We start from the raw sequence: 18,563 nt of genomic DNA on the forward strand, positions 1-18,563 counted from the left end.
ATATATACACTACCATGCGTAAAATAGATAGCTAGTGGAAACATGCAATAAAGCACAGGAAGCTCAGCTCGGTGCTCTGTGATGACCTAGATGGGCAGAATGCGGGGGTGGGAGGGAGGTCCAAGAGGGAGGGAATATAGGTGTACATATAGCTGATTCACTTCATTGTATAGCAGAAACTAACACAACATTGTAAAGCAATTATACTCCCAAAAAAAGAATATTGAAATTTAGAAGCTGTGACTTACTGGAGATTGTGTAGCTAGAAATTAATTGAACAGTCAGTGAAATTTAGGTCTTCTGACTCCTTAAAGTGTTTCTTTTCACATATTGCATTAAACTTTATACCTGTCAAAGCGTGATGATCTGAGAGAAATTTGGCCTGTGTTTTACTTGAGGGTATCCATTAGTTTCTGTGGAGTAACTGTATAATAACTCTTTATCATTTGTGAGTTATTTCAGGCTTTTGAAAAATCGGTCTCAGAATGAAACAGTTATTTGCATGGACTCTTGTAGGCTTGCCTTTTCTCTCTCCACCTCTCTCTGTCTCTGTCTTTCTGTCTGTCTTTCTCTCTCTCTATATATATATATTTATATTTCTGTAGTTTGCTTCTGTAAATTGCTATCTCCAAATCAACAAGGAAGATGAAAGATGAACAGTGAATTTTTCTACTCAAAAATGGCAGTGAGGGGCTTCCCTGGTGGCGCAGTGGTTGAGAGTCCGCCTGCCGATGCAGGGAACACGGGTTCTTGCCCCTGTCTGGGAATATCCCACATGCCGCAGAGCGGCTGGGCCCGTGAGCCATGGCCGCTGAGCCTGCGCGTCCGGAGCCTGTGCTCCGCAACGGTGAGAGGTCCCGCGTACCGCAAAAAAAAAAAAAAAAAATGGCAGTGAGTTTTTCTGGCAGATTGATTTGAATACACATCTTGTCACATTAACTATATTAAGAACAATATGATTATCCAGTCATTAAGACCCTGCCATCTATTTTCTCTCACTGAATCCAAATCATTTTCTCAGTGTTTTATAACAGAATGAAGAATATTAAATTGAGTGGATATATTTTTTTAAAGAAAATAATTGTAAAATACTATGTTAAAGTGTGTAGGAGCTAATTTTATACCTATCATCATTGAATTAAAATATCTTCAACATTGGGTGTGTCTGTATGTAATTAATATTCTGGTTCTCCATCTTTCTTGACATTATTAGAGGATGTAAAATTAAGAATATGTATTTAATTTGTATATATTAATGTATTAAGACCTCTGACAATTAGAGCTATTCTTTCCATCAAAAATCTATTGCTGAACCTAGAAGAATCAGATAGCTACAAAAATGTAATTTTTTTCATATTTTATTTTTTTGCGGACTTTCTTTAGAAGTCACGTGAGACTACCAAGCCTTCTCAGTTTATAATGTACCTGGGATTAAGAACAATGTCTCCAAAGATGAAAACTGTTTAACAGGTGTAATCCACAAAAGTAAAAGTTCTCCTGTCTTATCATAAAGCATCTAAGAGGTGATGAGGTTGGGGTTGGAGGGGGCAGTGTTACAATGTCCTCTCTGCTTTGGGAGAATGTTGTTGCTATAGCTCTCTATTCTCTGGCTCAAACAGGAAAGTAATTGAAGCTCTGAATCAGCATCATCAACACATTGTCTTTGTCATCATCTCAGTCATCATCATCATCACACAACCAATCCCACATGAAACTGAGTCCTACATTTACTATGTACCAGCGCATTGCATATATTACCTTATTTAGCATTCACATTTCTGGTGTGAATTTCTGGTAGCCATTTTTCATACCTGCTATATAGACAGATTCACCAAGGTTCAGAGTATAAGTTGGGTAATTTTTTTTTTCTTTTTTTCATTTTTTTAACATCTTTATTGGGGTATAATTGCTTTACAATGGTGTGTTAGTTTCTGCTTTATAACAGAGTGAATCAGTTATACATATACATATGTTCCCATATCTCTTCCCTCTTTGTCTCCCTCCCTCCCACCCTCCCTATCCCACCCCTCCAGGCAGCCACAGAGAACCGAGCTGGTATCCCTGTGCCATGCGGCTGCTTCCCACTGGCTATCTACCTTACGTTTGTTAGTATATATATGTCCATGTCTCTCTCTCGCCCTATCACACCTCCCCCTTCCCCCTCCCCATATCCTCAAGTCTGTTCTCCAGTAGGGCTGTGCCTTTATTCCTGTTTTACCCCTAGGTTCTTCATAACTTTTTTTTTTTCTTAAATTCCATATATATGTGTTAGCATACGGTATTTGTCCTTCTCTTTCTGACTTACTTCACTCTGTATGACAGACTCTAGGTCCATCCACCTCATTACAAATAACTCAATTTCGTTTCTTTTTATGGCTGAGTAATATTCCATTGTATATATGTGCCACATCTTCTTTATCCATTCATCCGACGACGGGCACTTAGGTTGTTTCCATCTCCGGGCTATTGTAAATAGAGCTGCAATGAACATTTTGGTACATGACTCTTTTTGAATTCTGGTTTCCTCAGGGTATATGCCTAGTAGTGGGATTGCTGGGTCATATGGTAGTTCTATTTATAGTTTTTTAAGGAACCTCCATACTGTTCTCCATAATGGCTGAACCAATTCACATTCCCACCAGCAGTGCAAGAGTGTTCCCTTTTCTCCACACCCTCTCCAGCATTTATTGTTTCTAGATTTTTTGATGATGGCCATTCTGACTGGTGTGAGATGATATCTCATTGTAGTTTTGTTTTGCATTTCTCTAATGATTAATGATGTTGAGCATTCTTTCATGTGTGTGTTGGCAATCTGTATATCTTCTTTGGAGAAATGTCTATTTAGGTCTTCTGCCCATTTTTGGATTGGGTTGTTTATTTTTTTGTTATTGAGCTGCATGAGCTGCCTATAAATTTTAGAGATTAATCCTTTGTCAGTTGATTCATTTGCAAATATTTTCTTCCATTCTGAGGGTTGTCTTTTGGTCTTGTTTATGGTTTCCTTTGCTGTGCAAAAGCTTTGAAGTTTCATTAGGTCCCATTTGTTTATTTTTGTTTTTATCTCCATTACTCTAGGAGATGGGTCAAGAAGGATCTTGCTGTGATTTATGTCATAGAGTGTTCTGCCTATGTTTTCCTCTAAGAGTTTGATAGTTTCTGGCCTTACATTTAGGTCTTTAATCCATTTTGAGCTTATTTTTGTGTATGGTGTTAGGGAGTGATCTAATCTCATACTTTTACATGTACCTGTCCAGTTTTCCTAGCACCACTTGAGTTGGGTAATTTAACTCAAGTTTACACCTCTTGAGAGTGTAACTGTCAGACTCTAATTTATACCCAGGTCTCTTTGATTTTCAATTCTAATTTTTTTCCATAATACATACCACAATTAGCTACTTACTTTTAATCATAAAAGGTACGGCAAAGATGGGCTGGAGTCTCTGCAAAATAGATAATATTCTGATATTGATAGATATAGATATTGATACTGATAACACCCATGAATAACAGATGCTGATGAAAACTAGAGTAGGAAGCTCAATCCTAGAGATTCAAATTTCTAAAAATTCATAAGGTAAGAAGAGAAATTGATATATTTGAGAAAGGCAGAATTAAATAAAACATAGGAATGAACTAGTGATAGTGTTATAGAAAAGTAAAGACAACATTGACCTGAGGGCTCAAGCAAATAGTCAAGAGTGGGTAAAATTTGTATAAGTGAAATATCGGCCTGAGGTTTGACCCACATTTGTAAATTTTGTGGGAAATTCTAACAGCATATCACTGGTGCCTGGAAGATTAACCAAAAGATCCACCTAACTGCTATGATTCAGGCATATCTAATCTGAAACATGAGGCTTTCAGTTACATTGAAAAGTAGAATGACGATAGAAAGAGCCAACAGGGTCATGTGCATTTTTTTCTGAATTGTTCAGGCTTTTCTATATAGAATATAAAGTAGGTGTGGTGGCCAAATTGTGAGATATTGAGCCACATGGTTTCAGGATATATTTCTCATGGTATTGGGAAATGCCAGTACGTGGAAGCTGCAATGGTCTTAAATGAAAAGTCAGAGTTATACTCACTATAGTGTCCTCTAAGCTAAAAATCTATGAGCTCAAATTTAGAACGGACATTTAAATTTTATGTGGTAAAGCTTATTCCAAGAAATTTAGAAGGTAATTTATTTGGATTGTTAAAATTGATTTCCAGGTTTAGTGCATGCTACTCCATGAATGGTTCCCTACATGACCTGTTACAAAACACATTTTGATTTTAATTACATTTTAAAATCTACCTTCCTTCTTCACCGGCTGTCACCACCTACCTGTATTGGCATTATAACATTGAAGAGAAAAAACTAGTGATTTGAGTCCTTTGTATCTTAAAATTATGTAATAGACTGTTATAAATATTTCATTTACAACAAGTGCTCTACATTCTCAACTCACATTTTTATGGCTTCTTTTTTATTGAAATATAGTTGACTGTATTTGTTATTGACTAATTATGTTAGTTTCAGGTATACTACATAATAATTTGACATTTGCATACATTAGAAGTGATCACCATGATAAGTCTAGTAACCATCTTGCCCATACAAAGTTATTACAATACTATTAACCATATTCCTTATGCTGCATATTACATCCCGATGACTTATTTATTATATAATTGGAGGTTTGTACCTCTTAATCCTCTTCACCTATTTTGTTCCACCTCACCCCCGTACCCTCTGGCAAGCATCTGTTGGTTCTCTGTATCTATGAGACTGTTTTCATTTTGCCTTTTTTTTTTTTTTAGATTTCACATTTAAGTGACATCATGCAGTATTTGTCTTTCTCTGTGATTTATTTCACTTGTTATAATACCCTCTAGGTCCAATCATGTTGTCCCAAAGGACAAGATCTCATTCTTTTTAATGGCTAAGTAATATTCCATTGTGTATATATACGACATTTTCTTCGTCCATTCATCTACGATGGACACTTTAGGTTGCTTCCATATCTTGGCTGTTTTAAATAATGCTGCAATGAACATTGATGTGTATATATTTTTTGAATTAGTATTAGTGTTTTCTTTGGGTAAATATCACCTTTGTTTTTCACCCAATAATATATTAATTGTTCATATTCTAGTACAAAAGTTTGTGTTGGGTGCTTATGTTTTAAATCTGATTTGAAAGAAAAAGCTCAGGGTTAATTGTATCTGGAATTAGGAACATGAGAATAATGGCTGTGTTACATATCTATAGAACTTTACAAATTACAAACTGCTCTCACAGTTGTTAAACTTCATTCTTTTAACACTTTTCAAAGTTTAATGTGTACAGGAAACACTTGGGGATTTTAAGATGTCAGTTCTGATTCAGCAAGTCTGGGCTTTAGTTTCTGTATTTCCTACAAGGTCCTGGGTGATACCAGTGTTGCTGGTTCACTTCCAGTAGTGAGGCAGTTTTCCCACTTGTCCCTCCTTTGCTGTCGGTGAGGTAACTGAGACTGGACAGGTTGAATGACTAAACCACAGTCACACGGTGGAACTGGTCAAGCCAGGAGCAGTTCATGAGAGGCTTGATTCAGACCAGTACCAGTTCCACCTCATGATGGAACTGAAATTGTGCTTCAGAGAGACCCTCTGAAAAGAGGAGAGAACATAGTACAAACTTATTAAGAAGCATGTAGGGCTTCCCTGGTGGCGCAGTGGTTGAGAATCCGCCTGCCGATGCAGGGGACACGGGTTCGTGCCTTGGTCCAGGAAGATCCCACATGCCGCAGAACAGCTGGGCCCGTGAGCCATGGCCGCTGAGCCTGCGCGTCCGGAGCCTGTGCTCCGCAACAGGAGAGGCCACAACAGTGAGAGGCCCGCGTACCGCAAAAAAAAAAGAAAAAAGAAAAAAAAAAAGAAACATGTAAAATGGGAGAGGTGACTTTTTCTCAAAGTTTTCAGAATATTACCTACAAAACTTCATCTTTGCCAGAAATGCAGTTAATTTGTGAATGACATTTTTGATATCTACGCATGTTTTAAATAAGACAGATTTTAGAAGTAAAAATAGCAAAATTGTTTTCTATCTTGAAAAACAAAAAGTAGAGAATTTATCCTTAAAACTATTGAAACCCATTAATTAGCATAAGACCTTAAAGTAATATTTACTTCTCTGATGTAATGTTCCAAAAGGAACACTTTGGTTCTCATGGTACCTACGCAGTATCCAAACAGTTAACAAGATTTTAAGAGAGATATTTTAGTGTCAATATGTAGATGGAAATACAAAAGCCCTGGGACCATAAGTGACTCGTACAATATATCAACTAAGTGGCTATAGGATGGGGACGAGAACCCAGTTCTCTTTTTTCTCTACTCCTTAGCTGCCAGGGAGTGATGGGCGAACTCAGTTTCTACTGACAGTCAGTAATGAAGTAAATCTCAGAGCTCTCTGAAGATTAATGGATTTTCCAAAGTAACTTGCGGGTAGTTAAGATTAGACTGAATAAAAGCTGGAACTATTTCCCCTAGCTGAGTTCAGTCACATCTATTATTTGTTGAAGCTTAAAAGCAACTCTCAGGATGCCACTGATTATTTAGCAGCTTGATTCTCATGGTCTTTGCTAGCACAGAATAGTTAATGGAAAATCATCTACATTTATTTTTAATAAGTTCTTACTATGCACAATAATATCAATATATTTTATGGATGCCTTCCATGTGAAAATTGCTAGAAGCTAAGAGAAGAATCATGTAGTAGGGCCAAATCATTGGATTTACCAGAGTATATATTAACAAAGTGGTCATGCAATTCTCAGTTGTGCAAAGATCTCTCTCTAATTCAAATATGTTTGCTGGAGTCAGAATAAGACATTTAGTGGATATTAGGAAAAATCCTTTAAAGATAAGTCAATTACAACATGGTTGCCATTGTCATCAACAAATTTAGCAACTATGTGGTTTATTTTTATGTTGATGCTTTGTGCAGAGTGCCTTCTACAACCAATAAATCTATTTTTTATGTATTTGTATTTGAAAATGAAGACAATACATAGGACAGTTAAATATTAGTAAAACTGTTAAATTATTACTTGATATGAGATAGTGGCATTACTTTATTTTCCTGTAAAAGAAATATCCCTGAAGGAGTGTATAAATTGCCAATGAGCTTTCAAAATTAATATTTTAAAACTTAAAGTTACAAACTTTGGGGATTATAAATTGCTTAGAATAGTGTCTGAAGCAAAGCAAGTGTTCAGGAAATGATTACAGTTTGTAATGAATCATTAAATCTTCACAATGCCTATATGAGTTACGACCTGCTTTATTTACCGCTCCCCAACCCTGGCCCCATTCAACACATGAGGCTATCAAGGCATAGATATGCTGAGTAACTGCCCAAGATCGCACAGCTAAACAGCTAGGTAGTGGTGAAGCTGGCATGTGAGTACAGAAAGTCTGTCTCCAGAGACTGTGTTTTCTTAATTCCTACCTCTGTAAACATTTAAATAAAATAATACTAATTATAATATTAATGATAATAATAAGTAACTTTATCTCAGACTCTTGTGTTCTTTCTGAGCCTTGATTATTTCACTGTATCCTTAGGGTTTGCTCTCAGCTCAAATATTTATAAAATCTCTTGCAACCAGAGCTACCGTGGAGCACATTATGCAAACATTCTTTATCAACCTGGTGTATTAATTAGGAAATATTTTATTTGCCAGAAAAAGTAAAACAGAGACCTATAATTACAAGAAAATAGAAATGGTGAGGCTGAACTTAATGTGCTTAATACTTTACTTGGAAAAAATATTGGATTCTGAAACTAATATGTATGAAAAACTGATATAAACCAGACTAAATTTTAAATTGTTTTTCGATGAATTGCCCAAACTGTTAAGAGATAAATCACAGCAAAAGTTGTGCTTGTGATTTCACTTCATATGGAGGTTGAACTTCTTCCTATAAAAAAATAAGAAAGTCTTTTTTTTTTTTTTTGCGGTACGAGGGCCTCTCCCTGTTGTGGTCTCTCCCGTTGCGGAGCACAGGCTCCGGACGCGCAGGCTCAGCGGCCAAGGCTCACGGGCCCAGCCGCTCCACGGCATGTGGGATCTTCCCGGACCGGGGTACGAACTCATGTCCCCTGCATCGGCAGGCGGACTCTCAACCACTGCGCCACCAGGGAAGCCCTAAGAAAGTCTTTCGACCCCTGACTTTGTATGCTTCACTTGTTTGAACTGCACTTTTATTTTCTCACAAATTAAAACCATATCTTTCAGCAAAGAGCCCATTAAAGGAACAAATCTTCCTTGAAAATGCTCTGAAATAGTCTTCATTTTCATTCTTGTGTAATTTTATTTACAAACTGAGAGCCAGCTGGAGCATGTCAGAAACAGCTGATGAGTAGATGAAGTAATGACTTCTTACATAACAAAGTTACTTTTCTCATTTGGAAGAATAAAGGGATGAAGAATATGAGGTGGTTAATTTCACTGTCAGAATACTTGTTACTCATGCATGGGAATCTTTCTGGAAAACAGCTTGCTTTAAGATGTTCAGATATTAGAAAGACAGGAGTATCATCCATGGCCATCCGTAGTAAATAACAAGTAGGGAGAAAAGTAACTAGACAAACAAATAGGGCATAAAGCTGAGGAAGAAAGACACAACCTGTTTTATACAAAAAAAAAATAAGATTAGCTAAAATGTGAAAAATAAAATGGTGCTTAAGTTTTAAATTGTTTAGAGAAATACAGTGAAGAGTGAAGGCAATTATCTCGGTAATTCAGGTCCCAAACCCTGTGAGTAAGTAAAATATATGGGAATAGGCCTGAGGTTTTTATATTCTGAGGGATTTAAGTAATCACTTTCATCAAATCAGACTGATTTAATCGTAATTCTAAACCCATAGAGGTTAAAGACATATCGCACAAAGTAGAATCCTGTTTTTTTAGAAAAAATTAATCTAGGTGATAGACAGCTACTGAAACACACACACACACGTACGCACGCACACACATACAAAATCATGTTTAATCATAGTGTGATTGGTGCTATGCTGTTGTTCCTGAGGGTAAAAATGACCCAAAATATGAAGTGTTGAATGTTAAAAATATACAAAAGGCTCATCACACATAGAATATGCCCAATTTACTCAATGAATCGAGCAAACAAAACCCCAGAACAATATAAAGTTGTGAACATAGCAGAAGAAGCAATGGCATACAAGGGATATGCATTTCAAACTGAGTACTTTAGAGCACATCTTCTGCCTGGCCATTTGCACAATGGTTGCCTTGTTCACATTTGTTTTTCCTGTATATTTAGAGATTCTATTTTGAAAAGTGATGCCTTGAGTCTAGATTTTTCCCACCTCACCAGTGTTTGAAGCAGATGAAATGTATATCTTATATCTCTACAAGTTTCTTTCTGCCCTGTTTTGGATGTCTCGTGCCGTGTAACACTGGATTGATTATATACTGCATGAATTAAGGAGATGAAAATACACCTCCTTCTGTAGGGCTATTTATAAATATTTCTTAAGTATAGGGAGAGATTAAGATTTAAGCCAGCTGCTAATAACATTTGCAGATGTGGGGCAAGAATATATACTATATGTATGAATATTTTAAATTGTATATTGAATTAGTAAATTATTAAATAAAACAGGTTTTACCTTTTTAACTTGACTAATATATTTTCATAAAAACCTAGAATGCCAGGTTTCAATTTATAATTATTAGATGCCTCAGAGTTCTATTCTAGAAGATGGCAGTGCTAGGAGAGCTTGCCCTCACACCCTCCCCCCTACAGTTTTTGAACTATTCTCTTTACCTTGAATTCCTCCTGTATTTTCAGGGGCCTTACATACACACATCTGAGGTATTTCAGCTTATATATCCAAACTCTTTGCAACCCTCCAAAGAGGCAATTGTGGCTAGAGATCTGCATTGGCTATATTCAAACAGACAATTGTATTTAAAGTTCTTTCTTCCAGAATTGTAGTAATTTAGTTAAGCAACACTTAGAAATTCTTGCCTTAGCCAACATCGTTCCTTCCATCCTACTTTTTTCTCATGCCTATGTAATTTGATATTTTAAACAATTTTATATGATAGCTTGGCAGATGTGTCACTGGATGGAGAAAATCAAGTTCAGGGATGTCAAGTGAGTTGCCTAAAATCACAGTTAGTATTGTAAAGCCAGCCTCAAATTGGACCATTCAGATTCCAAATCCTTACACTTAAAAAAAGAATAAATTGGTAAACTGTTAAGCAATCACACATTCAGAAATGTTAACAGTTCTTAGGTTAAGAAAATAATATATTTACCAAAAGTCTCCAAGGGGAAGCCAGTATCAACATTGGACATTAGCAGAAGAATCTTTATTCCTAAAATACTATTGGGGACAATTATCCAGCCTAAGGGGCAATTGAAGGAATAGTTAAGCAAACTTTGAAAGATATTTTATGATGAATATTTATTACTCAATTTTAAGATTGCACACTAGGTATTGTCTACTACATATATTCGTTGTCAATATTTTATGACTATGCTGAAATGTCTCAGGAGCACTTGGGAAAAAATGCGAATGAAATTGTTTTCTGAGAGTTAAACTTTGAAGTCAACACATACTAGATCAGCTCAGAGATATACAAAGTTGCCCTAAAGAGAAATACCAACTTCTTGAATTACAAGACTAAATTTAATTTAATTTCATATAGTAAAATATCAAAAGAAAGAATATGCCCTTAAGAAAGGATTTAGTCAGAAAATGAAGTATAGAAAAGAGAGGGTCCCAGAATTGATTTGACTGTGTCAATTCGAATAGGGTCTAGAGAAGAAGATGCCTTTTCAACAAACTTTGAATATTCCTATCTCATTGGACAAGCCATCCCTAAAGTGAATATGTATACATCAGGCTGTCTTGTCCTTCCATTCCATTGTTATCTCATTTATCTACCTCTCTTCATTTTAACTCAGTATTCTCTAGACCTTCTCTGATAAAGATTTTGTTTCCTGTATAGAACAGTCTCTATAGCTGATTATGCCTGCTGGGGTGATCATGTGATTATGATTTTTTGTTGTTGTTATATATCAATCAGGAGGCATTCTAGTGTGTGTAAAGGGACTATTAATTCTTCTCTCAGACTTATTTCTTATGAACAGAACACTGATATTTTTTACAATATTCCCAACAAGCAAAAAACACATTTTCCAGTCTCTCTTGCAGGATGCTAAGGCTGGGAAAACAGAAAAATCAAAGGATTTTAAGACAATGGTAATATGGAGTTGTCACACCTTTCCTGAACTACTACGTACCTCTGAGCACTTTGTTATGTGAAAAAATAAAGTGAAACAGCTATATCCTTTGGACAAGCCACTGTAGAGTCTCTGTTGCCTGCACTCAATTACAAACCTGAGTGACGCAGTGAATCTTACAGTAAGCCTCTGGAAGACTGTTGTCATAAAGATGAGGATGGCAGATTAATTAATTAAATCAGCAAAAGATAATCAAGTACATACTGTATACAAGGTTCATGGTGGGCAACTGTGCATAAAACAGCCTTGATCCTGATCTAATCGCTCATACAGTAAAAAATAGGGGTTAAAGAGAGGACAGAAAGTGAGAATAAAAAGTACAAGTAAAACAGGTATTATGACAAATACTTCAAAGGAAATCGGTACAGAGTGAAGTGATAGGCAAAACAGGGTAGGAAGTGTTTACCCAGGGAGGTTGATGAAGGCTGCTGTGAGCACATGGTACTTTTGGAACACAAATGGAAGAAATGGAGTATGGGCATTGCAAGGAGCAGATTCTAGGCATGAAGAACAGCATGTGCAGATCCATCTGGAAATGCCATTTTGTGAGGCCGCTGGTTCCACTATCAGGCTTCTCCTGTCACTCTAATCTTGTCCTTTTGCTTGCCTTCTTAAAATGTCTTAAACAAGGTACATTAGAAAAGAGGAGGTATTGATGGGCTTTTCTTAGAATCAGGAATAATGGATTTTGTTTCATTTCTCTCTCTTCCATTCTTCCAGTCACCATTGCATAGGGATTTATTATAGATTCAATAACCTTGGCTCCATTTTCTCACACACAACTGCTGCTTTACTGTTGTGCATCCAGTCTTTCAATTGCAAAACTTTTCCTGAAAATGAATTCTAGCAGAGTTTTCTAAGGCTGTAATTATGCTTCCAAAATAAAAATACTTTATTGGCTGAGGTCTATTTTTCAGTGATTCTCTCTACACCACCAAAATGTATGAAGCCTTATTTCATAATATTTACAGGGAAAAGGTACCAGTGACTAGGCATAGCTATATATCTGAATCATAACATGTATTCTTATAATTTAAGGCAATACCAGAATCTAAAGTGGGTTTCTACTGAAGAAAATTCTGAAATATCCTTTTCTAAGTGCCTTTAAAAAAACCTAGTTGCAAATCAAAAATTCCCTCCAGATCTGGAGTGCCCAAACATTTTCACAAAGCGATCATTTTCTTTATGTGAAATTGTGTATGAAAGGATAGACATAAAATATAGGAGCGGATAAGAGTAACTTGCTGCAGGACTTGATGCTCTATGGGAACAGGGCATAGTAGTGTCATTCTCTACTGGTCCACTTCTCATTGGAAATACCATTGAGACACAGGGAGAACGTGAAGAATATAGGATTGATTTTACAAACAGCTATACTTTTCAAATTTCAGGTCCATCAGTTTTTGGCATTGTGTAAACCTTTGCAAGTTACTGTTCTTATACTTGATTTTCTCATCTCTGAGAGAAATTAAATAATAGGTCTTCAATTTGAAGTGAGAATTTAACTAGAAATTTATCTATAAGAAGATCATGGCACAGGAGTGCATTATCTCTATTATTTTATTTTATTTATTTATTTTTTGCTTTTGAATCAGTATATTAAGGAGACCTTCATACATTTCAGGAACTGCTTAAATTCTGATATCCAGATTTAAGCTTGTGAACATATGACTTTAAACATACAATTAAAGCTCTTCATAATTTGCTATTCTACCAACATTAAATTACAGTTACTTTGGAGCATAAGTTAAATGGTTTAAAGTAAGCCTGTAACATACCTGCAAAACACCTTCCTAACTCATACATGCAAATTACTTCTCATGACTCTAACCTCTAAGTTACCCCGCTCCGGAAGTGACTACTCTAAGGCTTACTGTGGTCCAAAGAGAAGGAAGAAAAAAAAAAGTAACCAGGACCAATAGCTAGATATATTAAAAAAAGATGGCACAGCAGAAGGGAATGCAATCCTACAAGTGCAAGCCCTCAAGAAGCAGCATGTTATATGATAAACCCCTTCTTTAGAAAAGTATCATTTCTATCACTGATACCACAGGCTAAATTATATAGCATGCCATCTTCAAGTAACGAGGCAATAGAATACATGCAGAGGCATCACAATGAATCCCACTTAATACCACTATACAGACCAACACTTCTCTACAAATTCTTTGTCTGACTGCCAGTTAAATACAATTTTAACTTCATAGCTTAGCAATTAAGGGTCATACACTGAAGCCAATACATATACCTGGCATTTCAGTCTAAGCTATTCCATGTACATAGCTGAAATCAATTACAAAATATGGCCTAACAAATGCTAGGGGAAATTTTTTTAAGTAGTTTTTACAAGTATTAAACTTATCTTGCACACTGAAGTCATCATACATACAGGGCAAAGTCAGAGCTTTTATATTCGAGTTTATTCTTCATTTAACTTTTAAAACACTACTACAGTTGAATATTAAAACAAACAATAGCAAGTAGTGAGCATGTTATGATTATAGTCCTTCACTCAATCACTACTACAAATAAAATGCCAGCAGTGAGTGTTATTCACTGGCCCCATTAGGAGGTCTGACACTGAACACCACCCCAAAGATGATGTTCATCATCCCCATATGCTTCTCCATTGTAATGGTGCCGTCTTTCCTGATTTGGATCAAAGTCCACTAGTCCTACCTGGTCCATTTCATCAGTCTCTTCTACTTCCTTCCTCTCAGGTAGGAGTTTTTCCAGCATAGAGAGTTTATCCGGGGAGAGAAAGCCATTCTCAGGAAAGTTTACCTTAAATTCAATGATTAGGCGATCCTTTTCATATGGTCTACGATAAATTGGCATGCCTTCATTTAGCACACGCTTGATATCTCCATGCTTGACGATCTGACCTGGATGAGAAGTGATGACTATGGTTCGGTTGTCAAGAGTAGATATTGGCTTTTGGAAGCCACACAATGCCTCAACCAGCTGTATGTTCATACACGTGAAAAGATCGAGTAAAAACAGCATGGTCCTTCTGATCTAAAACGATGATAGTATCTCCTGGCTTCAGTCCTGGTTCTTGGTCTCCTTCACCGTGGAATGTTATCTTCTGGCCATCTTTCATGCCTTTGTCAATATGAACTTCTAGGATTTTCTTCTCTCCAACTATCTTCCTTCCATTGCAGCTTTTACATCTATCTTTAGGACTGATCTGCTCCCCATGGCCCTGGCACTCTATGCAGACAGACTGAATTTGCTGAACCATTCCAGGTCCTATCTGATGAATTCTTATTTGCATTTCAGTACCTTGGCAATTGGGACAGCACTCTACTGCTCCTTTCTTAGCACCTCGGCCTTCACATTTGTCACAAATCACATTCTTTTGCAGAGCTAGTTTTCTTGTTGCACCATTATTTAAATCTTCTAAGGTTACTGTGAGTTGATGCACATTTTTAGCTCTCCTTTCTCTCTGCATCCTGCCTCCTCCTCCAAAACACATATCGAAGATGTCCATGGAGGAGCCAAAACCACCACCTGCTCCACCTTCTTTAATTGCCTGCTCTACTCCTTTGTCATATAATTCCCTTTTCTTTGCATCAGAGAGCACTTCGTAAGCTTGAGAAATCTGTTTAAACTTCTCTCCTTCATTTGGATTCTTATCAGGGTGGTACTTCAAGGCCAGTTTCCTGTAAGCCTTTTTCAATTCTTCTTGGGTGGCATTGGGTTTGACCCCCAAAACATCATAATAAGTGGTTTCTTTCACCATTTCCTACAGCCTGTGAGAGGGCCGATGCCGGTGTGGGGGAGCGGGAAGGAGCGCGTTGCCATGTGCAGCTCGGGCAGCCGCCGCTCCTCCGCTTTTTCACCGAGCGTTCTGGAAAGTTCCGCCTGGAGCGCCGCAGCCATCGTCTTTTGTAGCCGCTATTATTTTAAATTTAAAAATTCACTCTGTAGTCACAGCATCTTTCCCTGCAACTCTCTCACTCCATGCTTTTACACTACCATGCATTTTTAACCACAAAAGTATGCAGTCCCTAAATCCTCTATGTCTTCTCCATATCAGTCACCTCCTATTTTTACTTCCTTCCTATTCATCTTAAGCATCATGGTCAAATTTCAGTTAGTGTTTTGCAAATCTCCTGGTTCTTTACTGGGTAAAACCCTGACTCTGGATAAATCTAACTGTGTGCTTCTTCTGCACCCTTATTCAGAGTGCTGAAAGCTGTTACAGAATATTACAAACTGAAGCTTGTCCTAAAAGAGTGGTGCCCACCCTCAGTTGGATCCTTAATGCTTCCTCAGTAGTTCAGTGTTATTTGAGTTCTTCTCTCTTCATTATCTATGGCAGCTATTCCAACCCTCTCTGAATTTCCTGGGCTAGCTAACACATAACACACATTCCCAGCTGGTTCCTCACATAGAAACTAAAAGTAATAAGGATGAAAACCTTTGTGACTTACTGCTATCGATTTCTAGACTGTATCCACACTGCTCTTCCCTCCTCTCCTTCTGTCTACCATCTTATCTAAAGTGAATTCTTCCATCTCTACTCAGGATTCTACTCTTTTCTGCCTGTTCAAGGACACATTTCATAAATTATACCCCCTCCTTTCCTTTTTCTTTCTTCAAATAAAATGTCTTTCTGTTTCAAAGTTTTTTTCACTGGATTTTAAATATGATGTATTCACTTTAATCTTAAAAAGGAAAAGCAACCATAAACATAAACCATAACCATAAAGAAGCAAACATGAGTCCACAATTTAATCATACTTTCCTGTCACACACTGACCTATATCTCTCCTCTCCCTTACAATCAAACACCAGGAAGTTGTATGTGTATGTTTCTTCAAATCTCAATCATTCCCCAAGTTACTGCTCTCTGCCCTCTTCCCCCACTATTCTACTTAACCTACTATCTACAAGGTAACCAATGACCTCCTTGTTTCTATGTCTTGAGCCACTTTTCCCCCACATCTCACTTGAATTCTCAGCAGTATTTAGCAATATTGATTATTACTTCTTGTAAAACTTTCTTCTTTGGAGTTTCATGTACCAGATGACAGCTTGAGCACCAAAATCTAGCTCACTTATTTCACAAGTTTTTATAAATCAGTCAGAAATTTCATGAAAACAGAAGCCAAAATACAGTTACAATAATAACAAGAAATAATTTATGTCAATAATGAATCAGAAATTTCATAAAGTTGGGATATAGAAAGCAGATAGCATAAGATAAACGTAGAATATCCTGTAGATATCAGGGATAAGCAAGGACTTCCCAAGGAAGTCCAGAGATGCTCCAGATTCAGAGGCAACAAATTCAAAGACCACTGTGAATCAACCAGATAATTTATTAAGTAAACACCTTTAGAATACCTGAGACAGATGACTTTCTTCCCCCTTCCTATTGTAAACTAAGTATCTAACAACTGGTATTTTTAACATAAAGATAAGTACTGAAATTTCTTTCTTAAACACAGAAAGTGATCTACCTGAGCCCAGTTACTAGTGTGCATTGAGGATGAGAAAGAAGAATCTTGGAGCTTAAGGATACCCTAGACAAGGAGTTGCCAAACTTTTCTTAACAAAAGACTTGATAGTAAGTCAAGTCTTTCAGGCCATATAATCTTCTGTTGCAACTACTCAGTTCTGTCTTGGCATGAAAGCAACCATAAATAGTACCTAAACCAATGAGCACGGCTGAGTTCCATTAAAATCGTGTTACTTGTGTCAACCTCTGCTCTAGATCCACAAAAGACCAAAGAGAGAAATGAAAAGAAATATAGTTTCATCAAGTAGTAAAAAGACTGTCTCCACTGCCAAATTGCTTACTCCTTCCTCTGGCAGTGTAGATGTCTGATGTCCTGTTTCTTATCTGTGCAGCCTATAGGAAGATTACCTGTTGACATGCCCAAATATTTATACTGACAATTGCAGTTGATCTTCCAGTTGAAGAGAGCTATCACCTATAAGAGACATATATAACTGGTGAGAAAAAGATTTAAGTCACATATACTAGCTAAGATAGTATTTCACTTATACTTATGAATGAACATGTGACATCTGAAAAAAAATTAACATCACCAAAGAGAAGGGAAGAACCAAGGTAAACTAAAAGAAAAATCAGCTCTGGAGAATTAGAGATAATTCAGAGAATGAAAGAAAACTTAAAGTTAAATGTAATTGTCCTTATTAAGATTTAGGTGTAAATTAAACTATTTGAATGATTACTTATAAATTATAAAAATGACTGTGGAAATAAAAAAAAGACAAAGTCTGAGTGTAAAAATGAACATAGTTAAGGTGTACTGGTGGAAGAAATTATCTTAAAAAAGAGCAACAAATCATCCAGGAAAAAAAATCAGGAAATCTGACAGAATTTAGACAAAAAAGAAACAGATGAAAATTATGAGGATAATTAAGAAAAGTAAATCAGAAAAGCCCAGTGCATGTCTAAAAGGAATTTTAGAGGGAGAATAGAGAGACACTTATTTGCCTTATCTGATGTTCTGAATACATAGGTAAAAACAAGTTTTTAATTACTAAGCGAGATGAATGAAAAGAACCAAAAGGGCAAAACTTTAGAATATCAGGGTTAAAGAGAAAATCCTAAACTCATCCAAAAAGAAATGAAACAAAGCAATTATGTTAATATATGTTGATTTCAAAGAACTGGCACTCAGAAAGACATCAGACTTCTCATGAGGAACATCAGAACCTAGAACAATGGCTTTCCAAGTCTCAGGGAAAATGTTGTGAACCTAGAGTTCTGTATCTGAATATGTTATTGATCAAATGTGAAGTTAAAATACACACTTTTGCAGGAGTAGAATGACTCAGAAATTTCACTATACATATTTACTTTGTGAAAAACAAAATCACTTGAGGAAGTATTCCAGGAAATAAAAAGAAAAACCTCCACCGAAAATGGGGGCAGGGAGGGCAATATGGAATACAAAAATAGTCTTATAAAGAAGTTGGAAAGGCAGCTACAAACAATAGTTAAAATAACATAATCTTACATCACTATGAGTTCGATCCCACTTTTTGAGTCTATGGTATATAAAGTTTACATAATCATATATTAAATTCTGTACAGTGGTTAAACATTTTTAGTATTAAGCTATAGAAATAAAGAAAATTACTTTTAGAATTTATATTTACAGAAGAGAATGCAAAAGTTATGAACCTAAAATAATTTATGCCAAAATATTTTGCGAAATGGAAGAAAAGCTAAGTAGCTAATTTTCTCTTTTTATAATTCAAGGGAAAAT

General features: G+C 36.3%; 1 protein-coding gene and 1 pseudogene across 1 annotated transcript in view; one reads left to right on the top strand and one right to left on the bottom strand.

Annotated features, from left to right (window-relative positions):
• The window catches only part of KCTD8 (potassium channel tetramerization domain containing 8), a 262,965-nt gene that overhangs the window by 128,960 nt on the left and 115,442 nt on the right, over positions 1-18,563 (top strand). The window lies entirely within an intron of this gene.
• Positions 13,876-15,055, bottom strand: LOC103075699 (dnaJ homolog subfamily A member 1 pseudogene; annotated as a pseudogene).

The sequence above is a fragment of the Lipotes vexillifer genome, unplaced genomic scaffold (assembly GCF_000442215.2).
Source record: "Lipotes vexillifer unplaced genomic scaffold, Lipotes_vexillifer_v1.1 scaffold1187, whole genome shotgun sequence".
In the NCBI taxonomy this organism is placed as follows: domain Eukaryota; kingdom Metazoa; phylum Chordata; class Mammalia; order Artiodactyla; family Lipotidae; genus Lipotes; species Lipotes vexillifer.